The sequence below is a fragment of the Giraffa tippelskirchi genome, chromosome 4, assembly GCF_054371585.1.
Source record: "Giraffa tippelskirchi isolate mGirTip1 chromosome 4, T2T-mGirTip1v1.2.pri, whole genome shotgun sequence".
NCBI lineage: Eukaryota > Metazoa > Chordata > Mammalia > Artiodactyla > Giraffidae > Giraffa > Giraffa tippelskirchi.
In genome coordinates, this window is record NC_137278.1 from 204,934,317 (window position 1) to 204,960,360 (window position 26,044).

The 26,044-nt window shown below is 46.4% G+C and overlaps 2 long non-coding RNA genes across 2 annotated transcripts in view; one reads left to right on the forward strand and one right to left on the reverse strand.

Annotated features, from left to right (window-relative positions):
• Positions 1-7,940: 7,940 nt before the first annotated feature.
• Positions 7,941-19,175, reverse strand: LOC145544675 (uncharacterized). Its single transcript, XR_014081549.1, has 4 exons — positions 18,903-19,175; positions 11,618-11,848; positions 8,425-8,527; positions 7,941-8,309 (listed from the first exon to the last, which is right to left on the reverse strand). It is a non-coding gene; the product is annotated as an uncharacterized LOC145544675 (long non-coding RNA).
• A 69-nt stretch (positions 19,176-19,244) lies between these two features.
• The window catches only part of LOC145544677 (uncharacterized), a 79,419-nt gene continuing 72,619 nt past the window's right edge, over positions 19,245-26,044 (forward strand). Inside the window, exons 1-2 of the long non-coding RNA XR_014081552.1 lie at positions 19,245-19,458; positions 20,616-20,752. This is a non-coding gene — a long non-coding RNA (uncharacterized LOC145544677). The remainder of the gene's footprint in view (positions 19,459-20,615; positions 20,753-26,044) is intronic.

Sequence of the window (26,044 nt, forward strand, 5' to 3'; positions counted from 1 at the left end):
TCAGTCTTTTTCTTTTAAACTGTGGCCAGATACAACCTTTAGGGAAGGAGTGAAGATGAGACCTGTTAGTTTTTTGTTTGTTCGCTTTGTTTTTTAATTTATCTTTTAAAGTCTTTATTGAACTTGTTACTATATTGTTTCTGTTTTGTTTTTGGGGTGAAATGTGGGATCTTACCTCCCATGAAATTAAGAGACACTTACTCCTTGGAAGGAAAGTTATGACCAACCTAGACAGCATATTAAAAAGCAGAGACATTACTTTGCCAATAAAGGTCCATCTAGTCAAGGCTATGGTTTTTCCAGTGGTCATGTACGGATGTGAGAGTTGGACGGTGAAGAAGGCTGAGCGCTGAAGAATTGATGCTTTTGAACTGTGTTGTTGGAGAAGATTCTTGAGAGTCCCTTGGACTGCAAGGAGATCCAACCAGTCCATCCTAAAAGAGATCAGCCCTGGGTGTTCATTGGAAGGACTGATGTTGAAGCTGAAACTCCAATATTTTGGCCACCTGATGCAAAGAGTTGACTCATTGGAAAAGACCCTGATGCTGGGAAGGTTTGGAGGGAGGAGGAGAAGGGGATGACAGAGGGTGAGATGGCTGGATGGCATCACTGACTTGATGGACATGGGTTTGGGTAAACTCTGGGAGTTGGTGATGGACAGGAAGGCCTGGCGTGCTGCGATTCATGGGGTCGCAAAGAGTCGGACATGACTGAGCGACTGAACTGAACTGACCTCCCTGACCAGGCATTCAACTCTCATCCCTTGCGTTAAAGGAAGGCAAAGTCTTAACCACTGAACCACCAGGGAAGTCCCTGCTTTGTTTTTTTAGAAGCTCAGTTCTTAATATATTGAAGATCAGAGCGGAATGTACAGATCAGTAATAATAATAATGCTGTTCATTAGATTGGTGCTTGGGAAAACAACCATATTCTCTGATTTTTTTTTTTTAAGAAGTAATCTCTTTTTTCTTTTAGTATTTTATTTATCTATTATTTATTTATTTATTTGGCTGCTCCAGGTCTTAGTTGCCAGCCTGTGGTATCTCGTTCCCTGACCAAGGAGTTCCCCATGTTCCCTGATTGATAAGAAGGCCTGATGTTTGTGCAGCCCTTAAGCATTTACAAAGGGCTTTCACTCCGTAATCTTATGTTTCCCTTACACCAGCCTTTCCGTGGAAGAGGCTAATTGCGCAAGTAGAGAGGAGGTGATCTTGGAAAGAGATCTCCTGGCCCACCACCAAGGAGCCATGAGACCTTGGGCAGGTCACTTGATTTGAGTCCCTTTTTTTAAAAAAATGTATATATACACTATCTCATTGTAGTTTTGATTTCAGTTCAGTTCAGTGGCTCAGTTATGTCTGACTCTCTGCGACCCCATGGACTGCAGCACACCAGGCCTCCCTGTCCATCACCAACTCCCAGAGCTCACTCAGACTCATGTCCATCGAGTCAGTGATGCCATCCAACCATCTCATCCTCTGTCCTCTCCTTCTCCTCCTGCCTTCAATCTTTCCTATCATCAGAGTCTTTTCCAGTGAGTCAGTTCTTCACATCAGGTGGCCAAAGTATTGGAGTTTTGATTTACATTTCCCTAATGACTGATAATGTTTAGCACATTTTCATGTACTTATTGGCTATGTGTATGCCTTCTTTGGCAAAATGTCTATTCAAATCCCATTTAAAATTTTTATTTATTTATTTTTGGCTGTGCTGTGTCTTCCTTGTTGTTCAGGTTTTTCTCTGGTCACTGCCGCGGTGCGGGGGTGGGAAACTACTATCTAGGTGCAGTGCACGGGCTTCTCTTGTTACAGACCACAGGCTCTAGGGCACGTGGGCTTCAGTAATTGTGGTGCACTGGGCTTAGTTGCTCCACAAGGATCCAGGGATCGAACCTGTGTCGCCTGCATTGGCAGGCAGATTCTTTACCACTTAGCCACCTGGGAAGCCAGATCTTCTGTTTCTGCAGCGCTACTGTCTGAATTCACATCCCCCCAAAGAAGACCCTGAGATGAGAACTCCAGAGCTTATTTCGGAGGAGATTCCCGGAAGCACAGCAAGGGAAAGGGAAAGGGAAACAGAAAGTGAAAGGAGAAGAAAATGAGGACGCCTCTGTGGGCTGCGGGGCTCCGCCTCACTGGGAGGAGCCTCGCCGAGCTCTCAGCGCTGTGCTCCTGGGGGTGTGTCCGCCCACTCCCACCGCCTTAGACGTTTCAAATCTCCGGCCCTTCTGGGCCGCCCGGAACAAAGGGCTGAACACGGAGAGTGCTGGAGGTAAAGACTGCAGGCAGGGACATCCCTGGCCACGCCAGTGGTTAAGACTGCGCTTTCACTGCAGGAGGTATGGGTTTGATCCCCGCTCAGGGAACGAAGAACCCACATGTCACACAGCATAGCCAAAAAAATAAATAAATAAAACAAAACAAATCTGCATGCAGAAAAGCATCTCCTGTCCCTGCAGGTAAACTAAAAAGGACCAAGGAGTGATGGGGCAGGGTACCAACAGCCTCTTCAACTACCATCATCAGCTAGCTGCCTCTCAGCCCTTACTGCTTCCTGAGTCTTGCCTGCTCAGAGCTTCCTCTGCAGCAGACTTCTACCCTTGCCTTTAATCTCTGTGCGTCTCTGGGTTTCTGTGTCACTCTGCTGCCCAAGTCTCCGTGGAAGTCTCACACTTAACCCGTCCTCCAGAGAGGCTTGGGTGGCCCCTGGGGTCACTGCCTTGACTGGGCAGGGCTCTCCACACCCGCCCCCGCTCACCAGACCCTGGCCTCCAAAGCTGGCTGCCCTGGCCACAGGCCCTGACCTTCTCCTAGCCCCTATTTCTGAGGTCCAAAGAATAAAACATAACAACTTGTTCACAAGGACCATTTCTGACTCCTTCTTCAGTCCCAGGTCTCCCAGATTGTTCATCCGTATCTCCCTCTGATGCTGAGCGATCATGATTGTTCATCAGGATCCCCCTTTGCAAATGAGGATATTGGGGCTCAGAGTGTTTAAGAGTCTTGCCTAAGGGCACACAGTTAGTCAAAGGCAAGCATGCACTTGCACGAAGTCTCAATCATTTTATCTCTTTTTAAAAAATGTATTTACCTAGGGCTGCGTCAGGTCTTAGTTGCAGCAAGAGGGACCTTTCCTTGCTGCACATGGGCTTCAATAGTTGCAGCATGTGGACTTAGTTGCTTCCTAGCATGTGGAATCTCAGTTCCTCAACCAAGGATCGAACCCAAGTTCCCTGCATTGCAAGGCAGATTCTTAACCACTGGACCACCAGGGAAGTCCCTGGTGCCTGGTTTTCTATTGAGTTGTTGGTCATTCTTGTTTCTTTCAAGATCTTCTATATTTTCAATGATGAATATATATGTATGGCAAAATTTGCTCTCAGCCCATCACACACACGGTAACTTCAGTTTTGGTATCTGCATTGACTCCTGTAATGCCAGACTCCCCAGATTTCCCTCCTGCTCTCTGGTTCAGCGTTTGTCCTTCTCAGTCTGCCTCTTCCTGTGAAGTCTTTCTTATCACATAAATGGCACCATGACCGTCTAGGCTCCAGTAACAAAGAGAGGGCTTCCCTGGTGGCTCAGTCAGTCAAGAATCCGCCTGCCAATGCAGGAGATGCAGCAGATATGGGTTCAATCCCTGGGTTGGGAAGAACCCCTGGAGAAGGAAACGGCAACCCACTCCAATATTCTTGCCTGGAGAATTTCATAGACAGAGGAGCCTGATGGGCTACAGTCCATGGGGTTGCAAAAAGAGTCAGATACAATTTAGTGACTAAACCACCACCAAGAAACATGGATACCTCTCTCCCTATCTTTTTTTTTTTTTTTTGCCAACTCGGCTTGCAGGATCTCAGTTCGCTGAACAGAGATTGAGCTTGGGTCACAGCAGTGAAAGCCCAGAATCCTAACAACTAGACCACAAGGGAACTCCCTATGAGCATCTCCTTCCATCTGCCTTCTGCCTCATCTATATTTGACTTATTGCCAAGCTCCATCAGCTTAACTGTCTTAGTTCAGTTCAGTTCAGTTCAGTCGCTGAGTTGTGTCTGACTCCTTGCAACCCCATGGACTGCAGCATGCCAGGCCTCCCTGTCCATCACCAACTCCCGGAGTTTACTCAAATTCACGTCCATTGAGTCAGTGATGCCATCCAACGATCTCATCCTCTGTCGTCCCCTTCTCCTCCTGCCTTCAATCTTTCCCAGCATCAGGGTCTTTACCAATGAGTCAGTTCTTCGCATCAGGTGGCCAAATTATTGGAGTTTCAGCTTCAGCATCAGTCCTTCCAATGAATATCCAGGACTGATTTCCTTTAGGATGGACTGGCTGGATCTCCTTGCAGTCCTGTCAAATCCATACGTCTCTCTCCATCTCCCCCGCTGGTTTAAGGCACCATCACCTCTTAGTTAGACACTCGCCAACAGCTTCCCTGGTTTCTCTGCATCTGCTCTGCCTCCTCCAATCCATTCTCTCAGGATCTTTTTTGACCCAGGCTAATCTTATCACTGGCTGGAGCCACTTTCTCCCTCGAGAGACTCGCTGCAGCTCCCCAGTGACATCAACCTTCAGAACAAGTCTTCCTTGCTCCTTATTTCCTGGAGGCCTTTTCACATTCACATTCTTTCTCTCCTGAAAGCTACCATCCCCACTCCACTCCTTTAAGTTACCGTATTAATTTTCTCAAACAGGAATGACATTTCCTCCTCCCTCAAGTTCAAGTAGAGTCTCCCTCACCCCACCAGGGTTCAGCCAGCTGAACATTGATGTGCAGTGGACTCTGAAATGCAATCCACTGGCAGGAGTGGAGGTTGGTGTCTTCTTTTCAGAGACAACGGAGGCTAATGCCACAGAAGGCAGAACATAGCCCCTGTCTTATAAGAAAAGGACACGTTCATTATTATGCTGAGAAACATGGGCTTTCTCCTCTGCCTAATTCTCCTTGGGGGAGAATGTGAATTACTATGGCAGGAATGCGGGCAATGCAACTGCAATATCCAGTCTCTGGTTTTCAAAATGAGCTTTTGAATCTCATATCAGATAAAACAGCCTTCTTTAGTCGATATTTATTCAACAAATACTTACTGAGCCTCTACTATGAGCTGAAAACAGTTCGAAGCTGGTGATACAGAGGTGGAAAAAGGTGTAGTTGAAGCATTCCAGCGGAAAGAATGTCGTCAAGTGAACAAATAAGCATAGTATTGATTTACATGAAATGTTCCTGATGCAGATAAAGAAAAACAAAGCAGAATAAGGGGGAAGGTGGAGGGAGAGGCAATTTGGGGTAGGACGATCAAGAGGGCCTCTAGGAGAAGGTGTCCTTGGAGAAGAGCCCTGAAGGTGAGGACAAGTCTTCCAGGCAAAGGCCCAGGCTGGGGATGGACATGGAGGCTGGCGCAGCTAGGGTGACGCCAGCAAGGGTGAGCCCAGGGTGGGTTGGGGGTGTGTTGGGGTGTGGGAGTTGAGGGGGTGTGGGGGGTGGGGGAGTGGAGCAGCCAGATTCCGAAGTTGTGGATTTGGGATTCTATCCCAGGGCCTTGGGAAGCCAAAGGAGGGGAGTCACTTGCTCTGATGTATGTTTTAGAACATTCACTCTCAGTGCTCCATGAGAATAGACTGTAGTGGGGCAGACGTGGTGATGGGAACGCTGTGTGGGACCAGGAGGGAGTGACCACCACGGGACCAGGACTGAACGTGAAGGCCACGAGCAATGCTGGGTACAAGGTGGATTTTGAAGCAGGTGCTTTTAGCATTTGGTGATGCATTGGACAGAGCAGGGCAATGCAAGTAGAAGTTTCCAGGGTGACTTCTAGGCTTTTGCCCTAAGTGACAGAGTGAATGCTAGTGCCATTTACTGGGGGAAGAGAGGACTTGTCGGTTCACCTCTTTCATTTCATTGGCTGCATCGGATCTTAGTTGTAGCATGTGGGATCTTCATTGAGTCATGCAGGCTCTTCAGGGTGGCGCTCAGGCTTAGATGCTCCGAGGCGTGTGGGATCTTAGTTCCCTGACCAGGGATCAAACCCAGGCCCCCTGCATTGCGAGGCAGATTCTTAGCCACTGGGAAAGCCACCAGGGAAGTCCCATAGCTTCCATTTGGGAGAGTCTCTTAAACAAGTGGAGATGTCCATCAGACCATCACACCAAGAACTCTACGGAGAGGCTGAGGGTGAAGCTAAAATTGGGAGTTCACTGGCAGATAGTGTTCCAAGTGTGGGACTGGATTAGGGCACCTGTGGAGTGAGTTCAGGAGAGAAGGGGTCCAAGGAACACGCAGAGGACATGGGCCCATCACATTTCACACTGCCCAAAGCCAGCTCACCCCTCACCACTCGGACCCTTAACCTCGTATGACTCCGAGCAGCCCCTAATCTGGCCCAGTCCCTGCACTTCCTGATTAACCAAATGCTCCCACCATGCTCTGGAACTCACAGCTTGCCGTCGGCAAAACCCTGTCCATCTCCACGTCTTCTCTGCTAGCCTGACTCTCCCCGGGACACTGTTTCCTCTCAGTCTTTAAATGGGGACTGTTTTCTCCTTGGAACTCCCTGGACCAAAGGGCCGGAGGCGGGGTGAGGCTCCTCTGCGCTCCTGTTTCCTCTTCCCTGCCACTGTCCCTTTCCCCCAACGTGGCCACTCCCCTTTCCTCAGACACCTCTTTGGTGCACAGGCCCTTAGAGGAGGTCCCTACTCTCTAGTCACTCCCCTGCCTTCCTCCCAGGTGCTCCGCATCCTCCCCAGGGCTCACTGCTTCTCTCCCCGCCTCTGCTCCTTCCCACCTTCTTCGTGAATCCTGCATCCGTGTAGACCACCCATCTAACCCCCAGGCTCTTGACTTTTGTGCTGCCAAGAATCTGTTCTTTGGCACCACTGATCTTGTCACGCCTCGAACCTTGTCACTTGCAAGATCAGCTCCATTACCAGACCTTCTAGGGTTTCCCAGGTGGCTCAGTGGTAAAGAATCCACCTGCCGATTCAGGAGATGCGGGTTCAGTCCCTGGGTTGGAAAGATCCCCTGGAGGAGAAAAATGGCAACCCACCCCAGCATTCTTGCCTGGAGAATCCCATGGACAGAGGAGCCTGTCGGGCTACAGTCATGGGGTCGCAAGGATCAGACACAACTAAGCCACTAGCCCACACACGTGTTTGGGACCCCTAAGCTACTGGCTCTCCATCTTTTAACTGCTCATCCCTGCCTTTCCCATCCTCATGTCTGTTGTCACCCAGATTGGCTCCATCATTGTTTTAATTCATTCCTTGCTGAACTGCTGAGTGTCCTTTGGGGGATAACACTCATCTGAGGTGGAGCACGGGCTCTAGGTGTGAAGGCTTCTGTAGTTGTTGCACACGTGCTGAATGTTCTTACTTTGACTTTATTACATGAAAGTCAAAGTAACAACATTTGCTGGGAAAGACTGAAGGCAGGAGGAGAAGGGGAAGACAGAGGGCGAGATGGTTGGATGGCATCACCAACTCAGTGGACATTTGCTGGGAAAGAAAGAACAACTTCTGGGAAAGAGTGAAGACAGGAAGAGAAGGGGATGACGGAGGATAAGACGGTTGGATTGGACGGTTGGGTTTACCAACTCAATGGACATGAGTTTGGGCAAGCTCCGGGAGAGGGTGAAGGACAGGGAAGCCTGGCGTGCTGCAGTCCATGGGGTCGCAGAGAGTCGGACATGACTGAGCGACTGAACAACAGCAACAAAGGGCCTCCATGCTGCTCAGAAGCCACCCTCACCCAAAATGTTGGTCCTTTTATTTTTCTCCCATCTCTCTCAGAGATAAAGTCATCAGTACTAAGTAGAGCCTCCTTCTCAGCACTGGTTCTGTAGGCATTTTGTCTGGATGATGGGGTAGAATGTCAAGGGCAAGGAGATCTGAGGTCTGCCCACCCGTCCTGCTGAGGGCATGCCAAGTGTTGAGGCTGAGAGCCAGAGCTTTGTTTTGCACCAGTTGGGTTTTTTATTTTTTTTTGGCTGAGCTGGATCTTGGGTCTTCCTTGCTGCCCACAGGTTTACTCTAGTTGTGGTGTGCAGGCTTCTCATTGTGGTGGCTTCTCTTTTGGTGGAGCACGGGCTCCAGGCACCCAGGCTTCAGTAGTTGCAGCACTTGGACTCAGTAGTTGCGGCTCATGGGCTTAGTTGCCCTGCTGCAAGTGGAATCTTCCTGGACCAGGGATGGAACCCGTGTCCTCTGCACTGGCAGGCAGATTCATTTCCATTATACCATCAGGGATGTTGGTATAGTGGTTTTGAGACTAGAGGGGCAGCCGCTTTGATGGGGAAGGACATAGTATTTATCCAACAACTGTAGTTTGGAAAGAGAAGAGATAAAATGTTAGGCTTTACCTGGGGTGGGAGGAGATTATATCTGGGGTTAGAGGCGGAAAAAGAGAGTTGGGAGGAGTTTAGTGGGGCCTTACTGATTCAAGAGAAGAGCAGGAGTTTACTCCTGTAAAGTCCAACAACTCCTGGGACCGTCGGAAACACCCACCGCTTGAGCTGATCCAGCAGTCCACCTATCACCTACATCCAGGATGGCAGAGCTGTGTGTCTTGCCCTCTGAATAGAGCTTCCCATGACCAGCTGCCTGCACTGACCCCCTGGCAGTCTAGCTGGCAAAGTCCTCTTGCCGTGAAGCCTCGCTCAGTCCATCCAAAACATCCATGGGAATGAAGAAGACCTTGTCAACAGTCACAACACAGGTCAGCACTCTCTGGACACTTTGGGGGCTTGTGGTAGTGGAAAGCCCCTGGCACGTGTTCTGGGGAGGATCTATCCAGAACTAGCTTGGAATTATTCCCCTTTGTGGATCAGTGGTGATACCTACTCCCATTACCCTAGCTTTCAGGGATCATGCTTTGTTCTGGGGTGGCGAGGGGAGGAGGAAAGGCACCTAGTCTATTGAATCTCTCCCGGAGTGGCTGTGGCCGGGAAGCTTTCTAAGTCCTGTCTGTGCCCAGAGGCTCCCTGGTCCACTCACTTAGCTCCATCCTCATTGCCACTTACCTGGTTATTTATCCTCTCTCAGAGATCACTTTCTGATAAGTCTCTTCAGCTTACTTACTACCACTCTGCCCCATTATTCTAAAATCCAGTTCTGGGACTTCCCTGGTGGTCCAGTGGCTAAGACTTCGAGCTTCCAGGGCAGGGGGCCTGGGTTCAATCCCAGCTCAGGGAACTAGATCTCACGTGCTGCAAATAAGAGTCTGCATGCTGCCATGAAGATCAAAGATCCCGTGTGCTGCAACTGAGACCCAGTGCAGCAAAATATAAACAAATAAATATTTTTTAAAATAAAAATAAAACCCAGTTCCTGGGACTTTCCTGGCGATTCAGTGGTTAAGACCAGGTGTTGCCAATGCAGGGAGTACAGGTTCGATCCCTGGTTGGGGATCCTACATGCCATGCAGTGTGGCCAAAAGATAAAAAAAAAAGTAAAATTCAGTTCTCATCATGTTTTTCCAGGGATTTCCTAGGTGGCTCTACTGGTAAAGAACCTGCCTGCCAATGCAGGATATGTAAGAGACATGGATTTGATCCCTGGGTCGGGAAGATCCCCTGGAGAAGAAAATGGCAACCCACTCCAGTATTCTTGCCTGGAAAATCCCATGGATGGAGGAGCCTGGAAGGCTACAGTCCATGGGGTCGCAAAGAGTGAGATAATTGAAGTGATGTAGCACGCAGGCAGGGCTGGCAAATTTCAGCATGAAGGCCAAATGCAGCCTACTGTCTGTATTTGCATAGCCTGGAGTTAAGAATGGTTGGAAAAAACTCAAAAGAAGAATAGATTTCTTTTTTATTTATCTTCTTATTTTTTGGTCATGCTGCATACCTTGAGATCTTAGCTCCCCAACCAGGGATTGAACTCTCGCCCTTGGCAGTGAGATCTCGGAGTTCTAACCATTGGATCACCAGGGAATTCCCAAGAATAGTTTTTCCTGACACATGAAAATTATGTGAAATTCAAATTTGTGTCCATAAAGTTTTCATCTTTACATACATACATAAAATGTGTCATCTATGTATTATCTTTGGCTTCTTGTGATACTGCAGAGTTGAGAAGTTGAAAGAGACTAAAATACCTACTATGTGGCCTGTTACATAAAAAGGTCACTGAGCTCTCCTTTAGGCCATTCAGTGGCTCCCCTAAATGCTTCCAGAATAAAATCTCAACAGCAAAGTCTTTTACATGACCTTCAAAGTCTTCATTGCCAGCCTCCCAGGTCAATTTCAGGAACATTGAACATGCTTCACAAACTAGGGGGCTCCTTCCACTTTTTTCTCTATTTTCTTGTGCAACCCACAAGGCATGTGGAATATCAGTCTCCTGATCAGGAACTGAACTCATGCCCCTACAATGGAAGCATGCAGTCTTAACCACTGGGCCACCAGGGAATTCTCCTTTCATTCTTCAAAAAGCCATGTGCACCTTCAGGCTTCCCCTGTGGCTCAGCTGGTAAAGAATCCACCTGCAATGCAGGAGATCTGGGTTCGATCTCTGGGTGGGGAAGATCCCCTGGAAAAGGGAAAGGCTACCCACTCCAGTATTCTTGGGTTTCCCTTGTGGCTCAGCTGGTAAAGAATCCACCTGCAATGCAGGAGACCTGGGTTTGATCCCTGGGTTGGGAAGATCCCCTGGAGAAGGGAAAGGCTATCCAGTCCAGTATTCTGGCCTGGAGAATTCCATGGACAGTCCATGGAGTCACAAAGAGTCGGACACAACTGAGCAACTTTCACTTTCACTGTGTCCCTTCTCGACTTGGCTGAGTTACTCATTTTCTCCCGCTGTGCTCTGAGGTCACCTCCTCCAGGGTGCCCTGTCTGGCCCCCTCCAGACTGGATTAAATGTCACTTGAGTGAGTTCTCCCAGACCCCTCCACCACATCGCCTACTGCAGGGCAGACCCCTAGGCTGTTAGCTGCTCTGAAAAGCCCAGGAAACTAAGAACTTAGAAGTGCCCTTGATTAGCAAGGAGGAGATTGGTGGGGCCTGCAGGAAAGGGTTCAGTGGAACTGGGAGTAGAAGCCAGGTTGCTGTGGGGATCAAGGGATGTAGGGGGAAACTGAAGCAGCCAGTATAGACAACTCGTTCAAAAAGAATCGGCTTAGGAAAGGAAGAGGCCAGTTGTTAGGAAAGGACACAGAGGGGAGGAGAGAGGCAGGGAGGGAGGGAGAGACATGAGGAGTTTGGTTTGCTCTTGGCAAAGAGTCAGAGAGCCTGCAGAAGCTCGAGGGGGCATTCAGGAGTGGAAAGTGGGGTTCGGGGTGTGAGAGCCCGCACAGTGGGGAGGACTGGCCTTACATGGCGTCTTAGTCCGTCCAGGCTGCTGTAGTAAAATACCACAGATCTGGTTGTTTACAAACAATAAACACGTGGTTCTGGAGGCTGGAAGTTTAACAGCAGATTTGGTGTCTGGCACTGCCTCGCGTGATAGACGGGCTAAGGGTGGATCCCTCTGGAGCCTTGTTTATATGGTATGAATCCCGTTCATGGAGCAACCTCATCACCCCCAAAGACCTCCTAATACCATTACATTAGGTGTTAGGATTTTTCTTTTTTTTTAAATTTGGCTATGCCATGTCAGTTTCAGCATGTGGGATCTAGTTCCCCTACCAAGGATCGAACCTGGGACCCCTGCATTGGGAGCTCGGAGTCTTAGCCGCTGGACCACCAGGGAAGTCCCAGGTGTTAGGATTTAACATATGAATTTTGGGGGACAAACATTCAGATGCAGCAGATGGTAAAAGGACACGTCTTCCCTTCAGGAGGCGACAGTGGGTGTAGTCAGTGGGCTCCGAGATGGCAGCACGTCGGAGGAAGCTCCTGTCTGAGGGCCTTCGGTTTCTGTGTGGAATAAAAGGTGAGGTCAGAGGTAGCCTCTGCAGAGGGTGGCAGGGTGAGCTAACAAGGACCCAGTGACAGTCGCCGTCCGTGAAGCAATGGCACCAGACCCTGTGGTGACGTGATTTCCTCCAGCAGAGCTCAGGGTCCAGGCGCTCCCCAGGAGAGGAAGGGCAATCAGACTGACCCCGAGGTGGGGGTTCCAGGCAGGTACTACAGGGAGGTACCACAGGGAGAAGAGGATGTTGCCACGGTGGGGAATTGTGGAATCTGCGAGGGAGGGGAAGGGAGGACAGGAGTGGAGTCAAAGACAGGCTTGAGGTCAAAGAACAAGACGTTCAAACCACTAACAAAGAGCTGGAAAGTAGGGGCTCATATGTGGGCACGAAGGTAGCAGAGCAAAGGAGGGGCTGGAGGGGAGAGAAAGATAGAAACTGAGCCATCCGTGAATGAGCACAGCTGAGGGACGGGGACTTCAGAGGGGGCGGGAAGGACAAGGGTCTGGAAGAAGACTGGGGCGGGTGCAAGAAAAGGAGGGGGAACGCTTGAGCGAAGGAGGGGTCCTGGGAAGGGGTGACCTCAGAGGAGAGCGTGATTTCTGTTCCAAGGTTTCAAACTGGTGGCCTACAGGCCAAATCCTCCTTTGCTTTGCTTGCTCAAAAATTAAGTCACTAAGGGAATTCCCTGGTGATCCGGTGGTTAGGACTCCGCGCTTTCACTGCTGGAGCCAGGGTTCAATCTGTGGTCGGGGAACTAAGTTCCCACATGATGCGTGGTGCGGTGAAAAAAAAATTTAAGTCAGTATGAAAAACATCAGGTTTGTCATAACAATCCAGATTGTTGGCCTCTTTCTTTTTGTTTCTGAGATATAATTCCCATACCATAAAATTCACATTTTAATACGGACAATCTAGTGGATTTTAGTACATTTGTAAAGGTGTATAGTCATCATCATTATCTAATTCTGGAACATTTTCATCATCTCCAAAAGAAAGCCCATACCCACTCGCAATCACTCCCCATCTTCCCTTCCTCCCAGTAACCACTTGTCTATTTTCAGTCTCTGTGCACTTACCTAATCTGAACATTTCATATGAACGGAATCATACAATTAGTGGCCTTTTGTGTCTGGCTTCTTTCACTTAGCATGTTTTCAGGGTTTATGTTGTAGCACATGTTGGTACTTCGTTCTTATAGCTGAATAATATTCCATTATATGAACAGACCACGTGTTGTTCATACATTCAGGCCTTGATGGACTTTCAGGTTGTTTCTACTTTTTTGTTGTTTTTTTTTTTAACTTTTTGGCCACACCTGAGGCAAATGGGATCTTGGCTCCCTGACGGCGGATTGAACCTGTGCCACCTGCATTGGAAGCACGGAGCCTTAACCATTGGACCACCAGGAAAGTCCCTAGGTGATTTTTTTGACCAAGAATCAGCTTTCCAAAGAGAAAAGGAAAAAAGTTTCAGAAGGTGGAGAACAGAGGGCTGTTAAAACAAGAGGGGAATTGCACAGTGGCATGGAGAAAAGAGATGGCCAAAACAGCTGGTATCTGGGGCAGTGACTGAGGATTAACAGGCATGGCAAGAGGAGCATCCTTGCCTGGGCCTCAGAGGGTTGAGGCCGGGCAGCTCCTGCAGTGGTCCTGGTGGATTCGGAAGGACGAGTCCTCCAGGCCCTGTAGCTCAGTGATTTAACAGCTGACGGGGGAACTGGTTTCAGTCTAGATCAGCACTATTCAATGAAAATAGATTATGAGCCATATGTTATCAAACCACTGTATTTTTTTAAAGAAGAACTTATTTTTCTTTTAGGCTGCTCTGGGTCTTCGTTGCTGTGCACAGGCTTTCTCTAGTTGTGGCGAGTGGGGGTTACTCCCTAGTTGCAGTGCGCAGGCTTCTCATTGTGGTGGCTTCTCTTGCTGCTGAGCACAGACTCTAGTGCACAGGCTTCAGTAGTCGTGGCTTGTGGGCTCTGCAGTGAGGGTTCAGTAGCTGTGGCGCATGAGCTTAGTTGTCCCTTGGCATGTGGGATCTTACCAGACCAGCGATCAAACCAGCGTCCTCTGTATGGCAAGGCAGATTCTTAACCACTCATCTTTGCCAATCCTTGAGTCTAAATGGCATCTCACTGTTGTTTTAAGTGAGTTTAAGCATCTTTTGGGGCTTACCTGATGGCTCAGTGGTTAAAAAAAATCTGCCTAATACGCAGGAGATGAGGGAGACGTGGGTTGGATCCCCAGATTGGGAAGATCCCTGGAGGAGTGCATGGCAACCCACTCCAGTATTCTTGCCAGGAAAAATCCCATGGACAAAGTCCATGGAGTTGCGAAGAGTCAGACATGTCTGAAGCGACTGAGCACACAAATATCTTTTTAATGTATATAAGAGCCATGTTAATTTCCATTTCTGTGAGTTCTTTGTTCATATCCTGGGACTATTTTTCCATAGGATCTTAGCTTTTTGTATTTTGATATATGAGTTGTCTTTATGTAACAGAAATTTGTCTGTTACATGTGTTGCATAAATTATTGCTTAGTTTGTCTTTTGATTTTCTTATTTTTTTCCATGGAAAATTTTGAAACTTTTATTGTGGTCAGAGTTGATGACTTCTGAGTTTTGTGTCATGCTTAAGTAAGCCCATCCCACTGCAAGATTATAAATTTTTTTTAATCTGCTACTTTTATGGTTTCATAGTTTAGATTTATATCGTTGAGCCATTTGCAGCTTATTTTAGTGTAAGTAATACAGAAAGGATACAAATGTATTTGTTTCCAAATGGCTACTCATACTTCCAGGAAAACTTCTTACATAATCTATGATTTCCTGTGTGTATTTAGATCTGTTTCAGGATATTTTACTCTATTGATCTCTACTCATGTTTCCATACAAAAGTATTTTAATTACCATAGCTTTATAATATGTTTTAATATCCAGTTGGGCTAGTTCCCCTCCTTACTCTCCTTTTAAGAATTTTCCTAGCTCTTAAAAACTAGTTTTCTTTTTCTTTGGTGAGAGCCCATATTAATTATAAATTAGTTGAGAAAAAGTGACATCTTTCTAACACTGATTTACCTCCTTTGGATACAGAAAGCCAGCATGATTTAGAATCTATTCTGCTCCTTGCTTTTTTCCACTAAACAGTATATCCTGGAGATCTTCCCATTTCACATCACAGAGAGTTTCCTTAGTTTTTTTGTATAGCTGCATAGTATTCCACTGGTAGATGTATCTTTGTTTAAACTGGTTCCCTATAGATGAATACTTATTCTTTGAATCTTTTGCTGTTACACACATGACTCATGTGCACTCATTATGCATAATCCCACCCTAGGGATTTTGTGCATGCCCCCCCCAGTGCCCATATTCTCATGGCTCAGCCCCTCACCTCCTTCTCCACGAGGCCCATCCTGACCACCTAGTACTCCCAATCTCCCTATCCTGACAGTAATCTTCTTCTAACACATTGTATCATTTACTTTTAAAATTATGCTTATTATCTGTTTCCTCAGTTCAGTTCAGTTCAGTCGCTCAGTCGTGTCCAACTCTTTGCAACCCCATGAATCGTAGCATGCCGGGCCTCCCTGTCCATCACCAGCTCCCAGAGTTTACCCAATCTCATGTCCATTGAGTCGGTGATGCCATCCAGCCATCCCATCCTCTGTTGTCCCCTTCTCCTCCTGCCCCTAACCGTTCCTAGCATCAGGGTCTTTTCCAATGAGTCAGTTCTTCCCATGAGGTGGCCAAAGTATTGGAATTTCAGCTTCAACATCAGTCCTTCCAATGCACACCCAGGGCTGATCTCCTTTAGGATGGACTGGTTGGATCTCCTTGCAGTCCAAGGGACTCTCAAGAGTCTTCTCCAGCACCACAGTTCAAAAGCATCAATTCTTCGGTGCTTAGCTTTCTTTATAGTCCCACTCTCACATCCATACATGACCACTGGAAAAACCATAGCCTTGACTAGATGGACCTTTATTGGCAAAGTAATGTCTCTGCTTTTTAATATGTTGTCTAGGTTGGTCATAACTTTCCTTCCAGGGAGTAAGCGTCTTTTAATTTCATGGCTGCAATCACCATTAGCAGTGATTTTGGAGCCCCCCAAAAATAAAGTCTGACACTGTTTCCACTGTTTCCCCATCTATTTCCCATGAAGTGATGAGACCAGATGCCATGATCTTAGTTTTCTGAATGTTGAGCTTTAAGCCAACTTTTTCACTCTCCTTTCTCACTTTCATCAAGAGGCTCTTTAGTTCTTCTTCACTTTCTGCCATAAGGGTGGTGTTATCTGCATATCTTAGGTTATTGATATTTCTCCCGGCAATCTTGATTCCAGCTTGTGCTTCTTCCAATCCAGCATTTCTCATGATGTACTCTACATATAAGTTAAATAAGCAGAGTGACAATATACAGCCTTGACGTACTCCTTTTCCTATTTGGATCCAGTCTGTTGTTCCCTGTCCAGTTCTAACTGCTGCTTCCTGACCTGCATACAGGTTTCTCAAGACACTATCACTAGATTAAAAAGGTTTTTGTTGTTATTTGTTTTATTTTTGTCAATTTGCTTGTTTATTTGCATTCTTGGCACTCAGAAAGGTATCTCATATGGAATAAGTAAGCATTCAGTAGTAACTGCAGAATAAATGAATGAATGTATGCACAAGTATGTTGGTAAGATCAATTCCCAGAGCTGGAATTGCTGGGTCAAAATATAAGTCCTCTGGGACTTCCTTGTTGATCCAGTGGTGACGACTCCGTGCTTTCCCTGGAAAGGGGATGGGTCTGATCCCTTGTCAGGGAACTAGGAACTGGCCAAAAAAAAATAAAGTCTTCCATTATGTTTTCAAACCAATTTTTTTATATCTAGTAAGCCCATTGATTTTTGTATATGAAATTTGTATGGAGATGCATTACTGAATTGTGTGCTACAATTTTCTAGTTGAATTTTGTGGGCTTTCTAAAATATAATTGTATCATGTCATCTGTAAATAATAATTATATCACTTTTTCAATCTTTATAACTGTTTATTTAATTATATTGGTAAGTGCCTCTGGAACAATTACAAATAAAAGTGATGATAGTGGATATACTAGTTTTGTCCTGACTTTAATGCGAAGTCTTTTAGGCTTTTTGGCTTGAGGTATATACATATGTATTTTTATGTGTGTGTGTGTTGAGGGAGGAAGCAGTGGGGTTTAATTGTACTTTAAGGATGCATTTTTTCATCCTCTTGTTAAGGAATTTTCTTTTCTTAAAAATCAAATATGGATTTTTGAACTTTTTCAAATACCTTTTCAACATCTCTGAAATAATCAGACAATTTTTCTCCAATGATTTGTCAATATGGTGAATAATATTGATGGTATTCCTAATGTTGAACTGTCTTTTGTTCCTGGTACAACCTACTCAATTGTAGTATATAATTTTTGTATGTGCTGCTGGATTATATTTGCTGGTATTGGGTTTACAGTTTTTGCTGTTGTATTCATAAATGAGATAATCTGTGGTGTTGCTGTCTTGTGCCATCATTGACAGATCTGGTTATTGATATGTAATATTCATAAAAGTAATTTGGGAGAGTTGACCTGGCATAGTGGTTCAGAGTGATTCTGGAGCTAAACTCAGCTGGGTCCAAATTAGGATCTGCCACTTACTAGTTGTGTCACCCTGAACTACTTATTGACTCATTTTGCCTGTGTTTTTTCATCTCTAGAGTGAGAACAATAATTTATCTTTAAACAGGTATAATCCTTTATTGTGAGAATTAAATGAACACAGCACTCAGAACTGTGTCTGCCACTGGGACTCTACAAATGTAGCTGCTTTCTTATTATCATTTCTAGGGCCCTGAACCATTTGAATGGCATTTTTACTCATCACTCTATAAAGTTTTGGTTGAATTCACCTGAAGTCTTGTTTGGACTCAGTACTTTTTTTTCCCCTTTCATTCATTCATTCATTCATTCCCCTTTATGTGTGGGAGATTAGCTCTTTAATAAACATTTTCATTTTCTTATGTAATATTTGGTCTGTTTACAATTTAATGGTCTTTAAGGACTGACTTTTGTAATTTATGATTTCCTAGGAAACCACCCATTTAGTTCAAGCTTTCTCATTTACTTGCATAATCATCACAATTCTTTCAAGGTTCTTTATAGCTGTGATTATTTCCTCAGTCTCACTTCTGATTTTGTTTAGAATGGCCTCAAGAAGCTATTTCCTATATTTCAGAAAGTCCAAACCCTACTACAGGCATGCACTACTTTACAAAACTGTCGAGTTTCTGATTTGAGGCTAAAATACTATCAAAGCTCCTGAGGGGCTGGTTATCTCCTGAAGCTCTGATGGTAGTTCTGTAATTGTTGATAGATAAAGAATGAGGCTACAGTTTAGTTACCACTTATGGGCAAGTGTCTTTGGTAGATACCATTTTTTAAACTATGGGTCTGTAGTGAAGGTGGCGGTGGTGGGACAAACATAGGGTCCTTGGTCAACAAGGATGGTCAAAAGCAATAAAGGTATATCAGGGACTCTCTCCTCTTTGCTGCTTTGTGTTAACCTTTGTCGGCTTGGACAGAAAAGCTATGCAGAGAGACGGGTTCACTGGTTTTGTCCTGGATTGCCTGTAGCAGGTACTTCCAAAAGTTCGGTTACCATGGCAACCGTGTAATCGCCCCAAGGGTCTGTTAACTTTGATCAGGGTGAACCTGGATGGAGGTGTGGGAGACTGGAAAGAGCTTGGTTCGTTCATTCATTCCCTTGATGTTGAGGAGACACGTGTGAACCAGACAGATAAAGGCCTAGAAGAATTACACATTATGGGAATTCCCTGGTGGTCCAGCAGCCAAGAGTGGCACTCCCAGTGCAGGGGGCCCGACTTCAATCCCTGGTCAAGGAACTACTTCTCACATGCCGCAACTGAAAAAAAAAAAAAAATTCACATGCCCCCACTGATTCGGTGGACTGCAACTAAGACCCATTGCAGCCAAATAAGTAAAAATAAATATTTTTTAAAAGAAAAGAATTATAGATTATAAGAGTCAGCTGGACCTACATTCAACTGCCAGCCCTGCCTCTTCATCGCTGTGTGATGTCGGCGTGGTGCCTAAACCTCCCTGAATCGCCTCTGCAGATGGAGCGAAGACGACTTCTGCGAGGCTCTTGGACGCGGAGTAGGTGCCATATACACGTTGGTTCCCTTCCTCCTCGTCCCGACTCAGCCATTTACAGGCGGCGTGACTTGGGAGAAGGTATTTATCTTTCTGGAGCTTCCATTTCTTCAGAGATGATCCTTAAAAGTCCCTTCCTCCTCGGGAGCCTGGGCCCTGAAGGGTTAAACACAGCCGCTCTGCGGAGCCTGATTGGCTGCTGCCGCTCCTTCCTTCCCAACCGGAACAGACCCGGAAGTACAGGTTCCCTGGGACGCCAGCAGCACCCCGCAGCCACAGGCTTTCCAGGGCAGGGCTGATTTCAGATGCGAGTTCCGTGCTTGTCAGACCAGATTCCCTGGTCTGGAGTTTGGGAGATCCAGTAGCCCTGAACTGACCTTGCAGGGGAGACATCCCTTTGTCTCACCGGGCTCCTCTACTCAGAAGGGGGATGGAGAACTGGTGAGATTCCTTCACAGGCTTCAAGGAAGCTAGCCCCAGGAGTCACCGCAGGGCGCTGGGTACCACAAGCCTGGCATTAGGTTCTTCATAGAAGGATTGTTTTCTAATTGAAATTAAAATTCACAAAACATGATTTGAACCATTTTAAAGTGTAAAACCCAGTGACATTTAGTCCATTTTCAGTGTTGTACAACTATCACTCCTACCAGTTCCAAAACACCTTCATCACTTCCAAAGGAGACCCTGTGCCCATTAAGTAATCACTCCCTATTTCCCCCTTTCCCCAACCTCTGGCAACCACTAATCTGCCTTCTGTCTCTATAGATTTAACTATTCTGAATATTTCCTATCAATAGAATGATAATAAGTAGTCTTTTGTGACTGACTTCTTTCACTGAATATAATGTTTTTGAGGTTTATCCACCTTGTAGCATATATTGGTCCGTCATCCCTTTTTATGGCTGAATAACAATCCCATTGTATGGGCCTCCCACGTTTTACACATCTGTTCAGCCACTGATGGACACCGTTGGACTCTTGTGAATAGTGCTGCTATGACAATTCATGTACCAGCATTTGCTTGAATACTTCTTACAATTCTTTCAGGTATATACTCTGTAGAGGTTCCATTCTGTCAAGCTGGGGCAATAATCCCTGGCTTGGCTTCCTCACTGGCCAGTGTGAGGATTGGGTGTAAGAGTGAAGGAAAACAGTCGTAGTAGTGCTTCCTTGTAGCTCAGTCAGTAAAGAATCTGCCTGCAATGCAGGAGATCCGGGTTCAATTCCTGGATCAGGAAGATCTCCTGGAGAAGGAAATGGCAACCCACTCCAGTATTCTTTCCTGGAGAATCCCAGGGACAGAGGAGCCTGGTAAGCTACAGTCCATGGGATCGAAATAGTCGGACACGATTTAGTGACTAAACCACCACCACCAATGCTAACAACTCTGTTTTACATCAACATCCTATTAGATATCTTCATGCACATGTCTGACATCTAGATCTTAATACAACCACATGGAAGTGGGTCTCCTCCCCAAAACCTGGTTCACTTACAGCCTTAACCATCTTAGTTGGTGGCAACTGATTCCTTCTGTTACTTCAGGCTCAGCATCGCCATCATCTGGGTCTCCTCTCTCTCTCTCACACATACTCCAGATCGGAGCCCTCAGGAAACCAAGCGGGCCCCAGCTTCAAAATACACCCAGAATCCGATGACTTCTCACCGCCACCACTGCCCTACAGGGACTTCTGCACCGGTTCTCCCAGCCTCACTCCACACCTCCTTTGAAAATGTAAGTCAGATCATGTTGTTCTTTTGCTCAAAACCTTGCAGTGATTCCTCTCCACCTGGAGTAAAGGCCAAGTTCACCATGACCAGCACTGGCCCATGGGATCTGGCTGCCTGACCTGTGACATCATCTCTCCGCTCAGTTCCCCCGACCCACCCCCACCCCCACCCCCAGCCCCGCCAGGCACATGTCACCTGGGGAGCTTTGCACGGGCATGTTCCTTCTGTGCAAATATTCTTCCTCAAGATGCTAGCACGTCTGTCTCCCTCACCTCAGTCTTGGCTCAAATGTCACCTTCTTTTTTCTTTTGGTTTTAATGGGTTTCTGTTTATTATTTTTCATGATAAACTTTTTTTTGCTATACCGAGGGGAACTTCCCTGACCAGGGATTGAACCTGTGCCCCCTGCAGCATAGCGGGTGCTTGATGCATATTTGTTGAATTAGTAAACAATACTAACAACAGTAGTGACCATTTATTAAGCCTACTACATGCCACATCCTATACAAAGATGCCACACATATGTCATAAATGGGGCTTGCCTGGTGGCTCAGTGGTGAAGGGTCCGCCTGCCAATGCAGGAGACTTGGGTTCGATCCCTGCTCTGGGAATATCCCACATGCCACAGAGCAACGAAGTCTGTGCACCACAACTATTGAGCCTGTGCTCTTGACGCCGGGAGCTGCAACTTCAGAAGACCACACGCCCCAGAGCCTGTGCTCCGGAGCACCACAACTAGAGAGTAGCCCTCACTCTTGGCAACTAGAGAAAAGCCTCCGCAGCAACAAAGACCCAGCACAGACAAGATTTTTTAAAAAGAAGAAGGTGTCGTCTTAAAAAAAAAAAATTCATAAACAAGGTAGAATTTTTTTGCTTTCATTTTATAGGAACCTGGGGCTCAGAACTTTTTAGGCAACCTACCCCAAGTGACTATTTAGCACTTGGCAGAGAACAGATTGGAACCCAGATCTGACTGCTTGACTCTGAAATTCTTACTCTTTTCTACTTTGCCCTGTGGTCACTGCAGTGTATTTAACATGGTTCACTCACTCATTTGTTCAGCAAATATTTCCCAAGCCTCTTGTACTCCTCTCCTGAAATGCCAGGCCCTTTATTGCAGAGTGGGGACCCTCATAGAGATGAGTCTGGATCCTGGGGGAGGAGCTCAGGTCCTAAGTTCAGGACAACCTGCCCCCTGGGTTTTGTAAACTGATCAAGGGGGCTCTGTCTCCCTAGCCATAGCCACTCATGAGCTCTACTAAAGGGGAAACCATCTGAACTGATTGTCCCTCCTTTACAGCAGGAACAAAACAGCTTCCCACACCATAGCCCTGGAGGTCAGGCTGAGTGAGGCCTGAAGGGGCACACCACACTGCACGTCACCAGGTAAACAAGCCAGGAGGAGCCGTGGGTGTGGGCGCCGGCCCAGGGCAGATGGGCCGAGGGGTGGGAAGACAGGGAGGAAGTGTGGGCGAGGGGGCGTGCTGGCTCTGGAGCAATCACGATTGCCACACAGGGAGATGCCAACCCCAGACTCCCTCCCAGGGCTTCCTCCCCGCTTTCTCAAGCCCAGAGACTCACTGAGCACAGTGGTGGCCTGAAGGGGCCCTTCCTCTTGCTCCCGCTGCTTCCTCCCACCCAGAACCCGCATGCCTGCCTCCTCCAGGCTGCCTCCCTGCGGTTCACCCCCTTTATCCTTCCTCCTGAGCTTCCCAAGGAAAGCGGGGGGTGGGGATGTGGGGAGGGGAGGATGAGACAGTTCGTCCCACTAATCCTCAATTGCCTGGCACTTCATGTTGTAAAGCCTCGCTGAGGAGTTGGTTTTGGGGTTTGGGGTTTGATTAAACACACACACATGCACACACACACTCTGGGTCCTGCATGCCCCATAGCTTTTCTTTCCTGTTTAGCCAACACACGTTTATGAGAGCTTCCTCTGGGCGGGACCCTCTGCCAGGCCCTGGGGGCCTGAGGGGTCCTGGGGGAAGGTAGAAAGGCCACTGCTAACCACATTGCAGCCACAGGCGGGGGTGGGGTGGCTCTGGGGCCCCCGAGGAGTTCCTGATGCAGCCTGGAAGGCAGGGACACTGCCCAGAGAAACAGGCGAAGGACAAGAAGGCTCTGAAGTGGAGCTCAGGAATAGAACTTAAGTGCCCAAACGCAGGGGACACTGTCCTTCAGAGGCCTGGAAGTCACGGGGTCGGACCTGGGCAGTTGTTCCATGTGTAAAATCAAGTCCAGTTCCCATTATAGAGAGGGGCAAACTGAGTCACAGGGGTGTGTTTGCACACTCCCCTAGATCACAGGCTGCCTTGGAGGTGGGAAATCAGGCTTGACTCTGCAGCACCCAGGGTGTAAAAGACTTAAAAATTATCCACGGGTAGGGTATTTACTGGTACAGCAGTGTATTATAGAAATGAATAAACAGGATCTTATGTCGTGGATCCAAATTTTATAAAATACACAGGTACATACACACTTATATTTTTTAAATTGACACTGGTAGACTACAAAATGTTAATAGTTGTTATCTCTAGGTTGTAGATTGCAGGTGTTTTTAAAAGACTTTTTATTATGTAGCATCTTGGAAATACGCTGAAAAATAGAATAGGATAATGAACTGTTGTTGTTGTTCAGTTGCTCAGTCATGTCCGACTCTTTGAGACCCTGTGGACTGCAGCACACTGGGCATCCCTGTCCTTCACCATCTCCCAGAGCTTGCTTGAACTCATGTCCATTGAGTCAGGACCTTCTTGGCCTCTGTCATCCCCTTCTCCTGTCTTCAATCCTTCCCAGCATCAGGACCTTTTCTAATGAATAGGCTCTTCGCATCAGGTGGCTTCAGCTTCAGCTTCAGCATCAGTCCTTCCAGTGAATATTCAGGATTGATTTCCTTTAAGATTGACTGGTTTGATCTCCTTGCTGTATTAGGGACTCTCAAGAATTGTCTCCAACACCACAGCTCAAAAGCATCAGTTCTTCAGTGTTCAGCCTTCTTTATGGCCCAACTCTCACATCTGTACATGACTACTGGAAAAACTATAGCTTTGACTATATCGACCTTTGTCAGCAAAGTGATGTCTCTGCTTTTTAATATGCTGTCTAGGTTTATCATGGAAATTCCCTGGTAGCTCAGTCGGTAAAGATTCTGCTTGCAGTGCAGGAAACCCGGGTTCAATCCCTGGGTCAGAAAGATCCCCTGGAGAAGGAAATGGCAACCCACTCCAGTATTCTTGCCAGGAAAATCCCATGGCCAGAGGAGAATGGCGGGCTACAGTCCATGGGATCACAAGAGTCGGATATGACTTAGCAACTAAACCACCACCAGGTTTGTCATAGCTTTTCTTCCAAGGAGCAGTGTCTTTTAATTTCATGGCTGCAGTCACCATCTGCAGTGATTTTGGAGCTCCCCAGAAATAAAGTCTGCCACTATTTCCACTGTTTCTCCATCTATTTGCCATGAAGTGATGGGACCAGATGCCATGATCTTAGTTTTCTGAATGTTGAGTTTTAAGCCAACTTTTTCACTCTCTTCTTTCACTTTCATCAAGAGTCTCTCTAGTTCTTCTTTGCTTTCTGCCATAAGGGTGGTGTCATCTGCATATCTGAGGTTATTGATATTTCTCCCAGCAATCTTGATTCCATCTTGTGCTTCATCCAGCCTGGCATTTCTCATGATGTATTCTGCATATAAGTTAAATAAGCAGGGTGACAATATACAGCCTTGACACACTCCTTTCCCAATTTGGAACCAGTCCTTTTGTTCCATGTCTTGTTTTAAATGTTGCTTCTTGACCTGCATACAGGTTTCTCAGAAGGCAGGTAAGGTGGTGTGGTATTCCCATGTCTTTAAGAATTTTCCACAGTTTTCTGTGATCCACACAGTCAAAGGCTTTAGTGAACCGTTGTCAGCCCAATAACCAACCACCCATGCCTGACCATGCTCCATCCACCCCTCTGTGATATATTCCACGGCAGTAAATCCTATAGATTATATTATCTCTTCTCCAACTAGTTCAGTGTGTATCTCTCAAAAGAAGACCTTTAAATATATGTGTGTGTGTGTGTTAGCTCAGTCGTGTCAGATTCTTTGTGACCGCATGGACTGTAGTCCGCCAGGCTCCTCTGTCCATTGGATTCTCCAGGCAAGAAGACTGGAGTGGGTTGCCATGCCCTCCTCCAGTGGATCTTCCTGACCCAGGAATCGAACCCACATCTCCTACATTTCCAGCATTAAAGGTGGATTCTTTACCGCTGAGCCACCACCTGGGATGCCCCCAAATATATGCACGTATATATGGCAATCACAATACCATTACATCTAAAAAGATATACAATTATTCCTTAATATTATCAAATGGCCAGTCTGTGTTCAGATTTCCAATAGTGTCACATATGCGTAGGTGTTTCCAATTTACATTTGCTTAAAAAAAAAATCAGGATAAAAATCAGGACCGATTATGTAATTAGCTGATATATTGTTTGGGTATCTTTTATCTACAGTGTCCCCCTACTTCTCTTTTTATGTTCTTTGCAAACACATTATTTATCCTAAAATACCTGACAGTTTGCTGATTGCATCCCTGTGGTCTAATTTAACAAATTTCTCTGTTCTTTGTATTTCTCGTAAAGGGATAGTTTCACCTAGAGCCCGATTCGATTCAAATTAGAGTTTTTTGACAAGACTAATTCAGAAGAGGTGTTGTGTGATTTCACTAGGAGGCAAAAAACGTCCGGCTGTCTTCCTGGTGTGACATGAGCAGCCTTGTCGTTCAGTGTTGAGGTCCCTAAATTCATGAGGAGTTGTAAGACGTAAATCATCAAATTGATTATTCTCTCTTCTACTATTAGCTGGAATACCTCTGTGAAGAGAAACTTCCTCTCACCACCTGTCTGATTCATCTGAGGTATAGATCTTAAAGGAAGGGCATGAAAAATGCTTCAATCTCACCCTTTATTCACCAGTTTTCAAAATCATGAGTTTGTTCACCAGCATCCACCAAAGGCCTATGGAAACCTCAACTCAGCTCCTGAGTCCTTTGTCTTTTTTTTTTTTTAGCAAAAACATATACATACATATGGATTTTTTAAATATATGTTTTTAAATTTTTATTTATATATTTACTTTTGTCTGTGCTGAGTCTTCGTTGCTGTGAGAGCTTTTCTCTAGTTGTGGCAGTCGGGGGCTACCCTCTAGTTGCAGTGTACAGGCTTCTCGTTTCGGAGAAAAAGATGCAGTGGCTTCTCTTACTGCAGAGCCCAGGCTCTAGGGTGCACAGGCTTCAGCAGTTGCAGC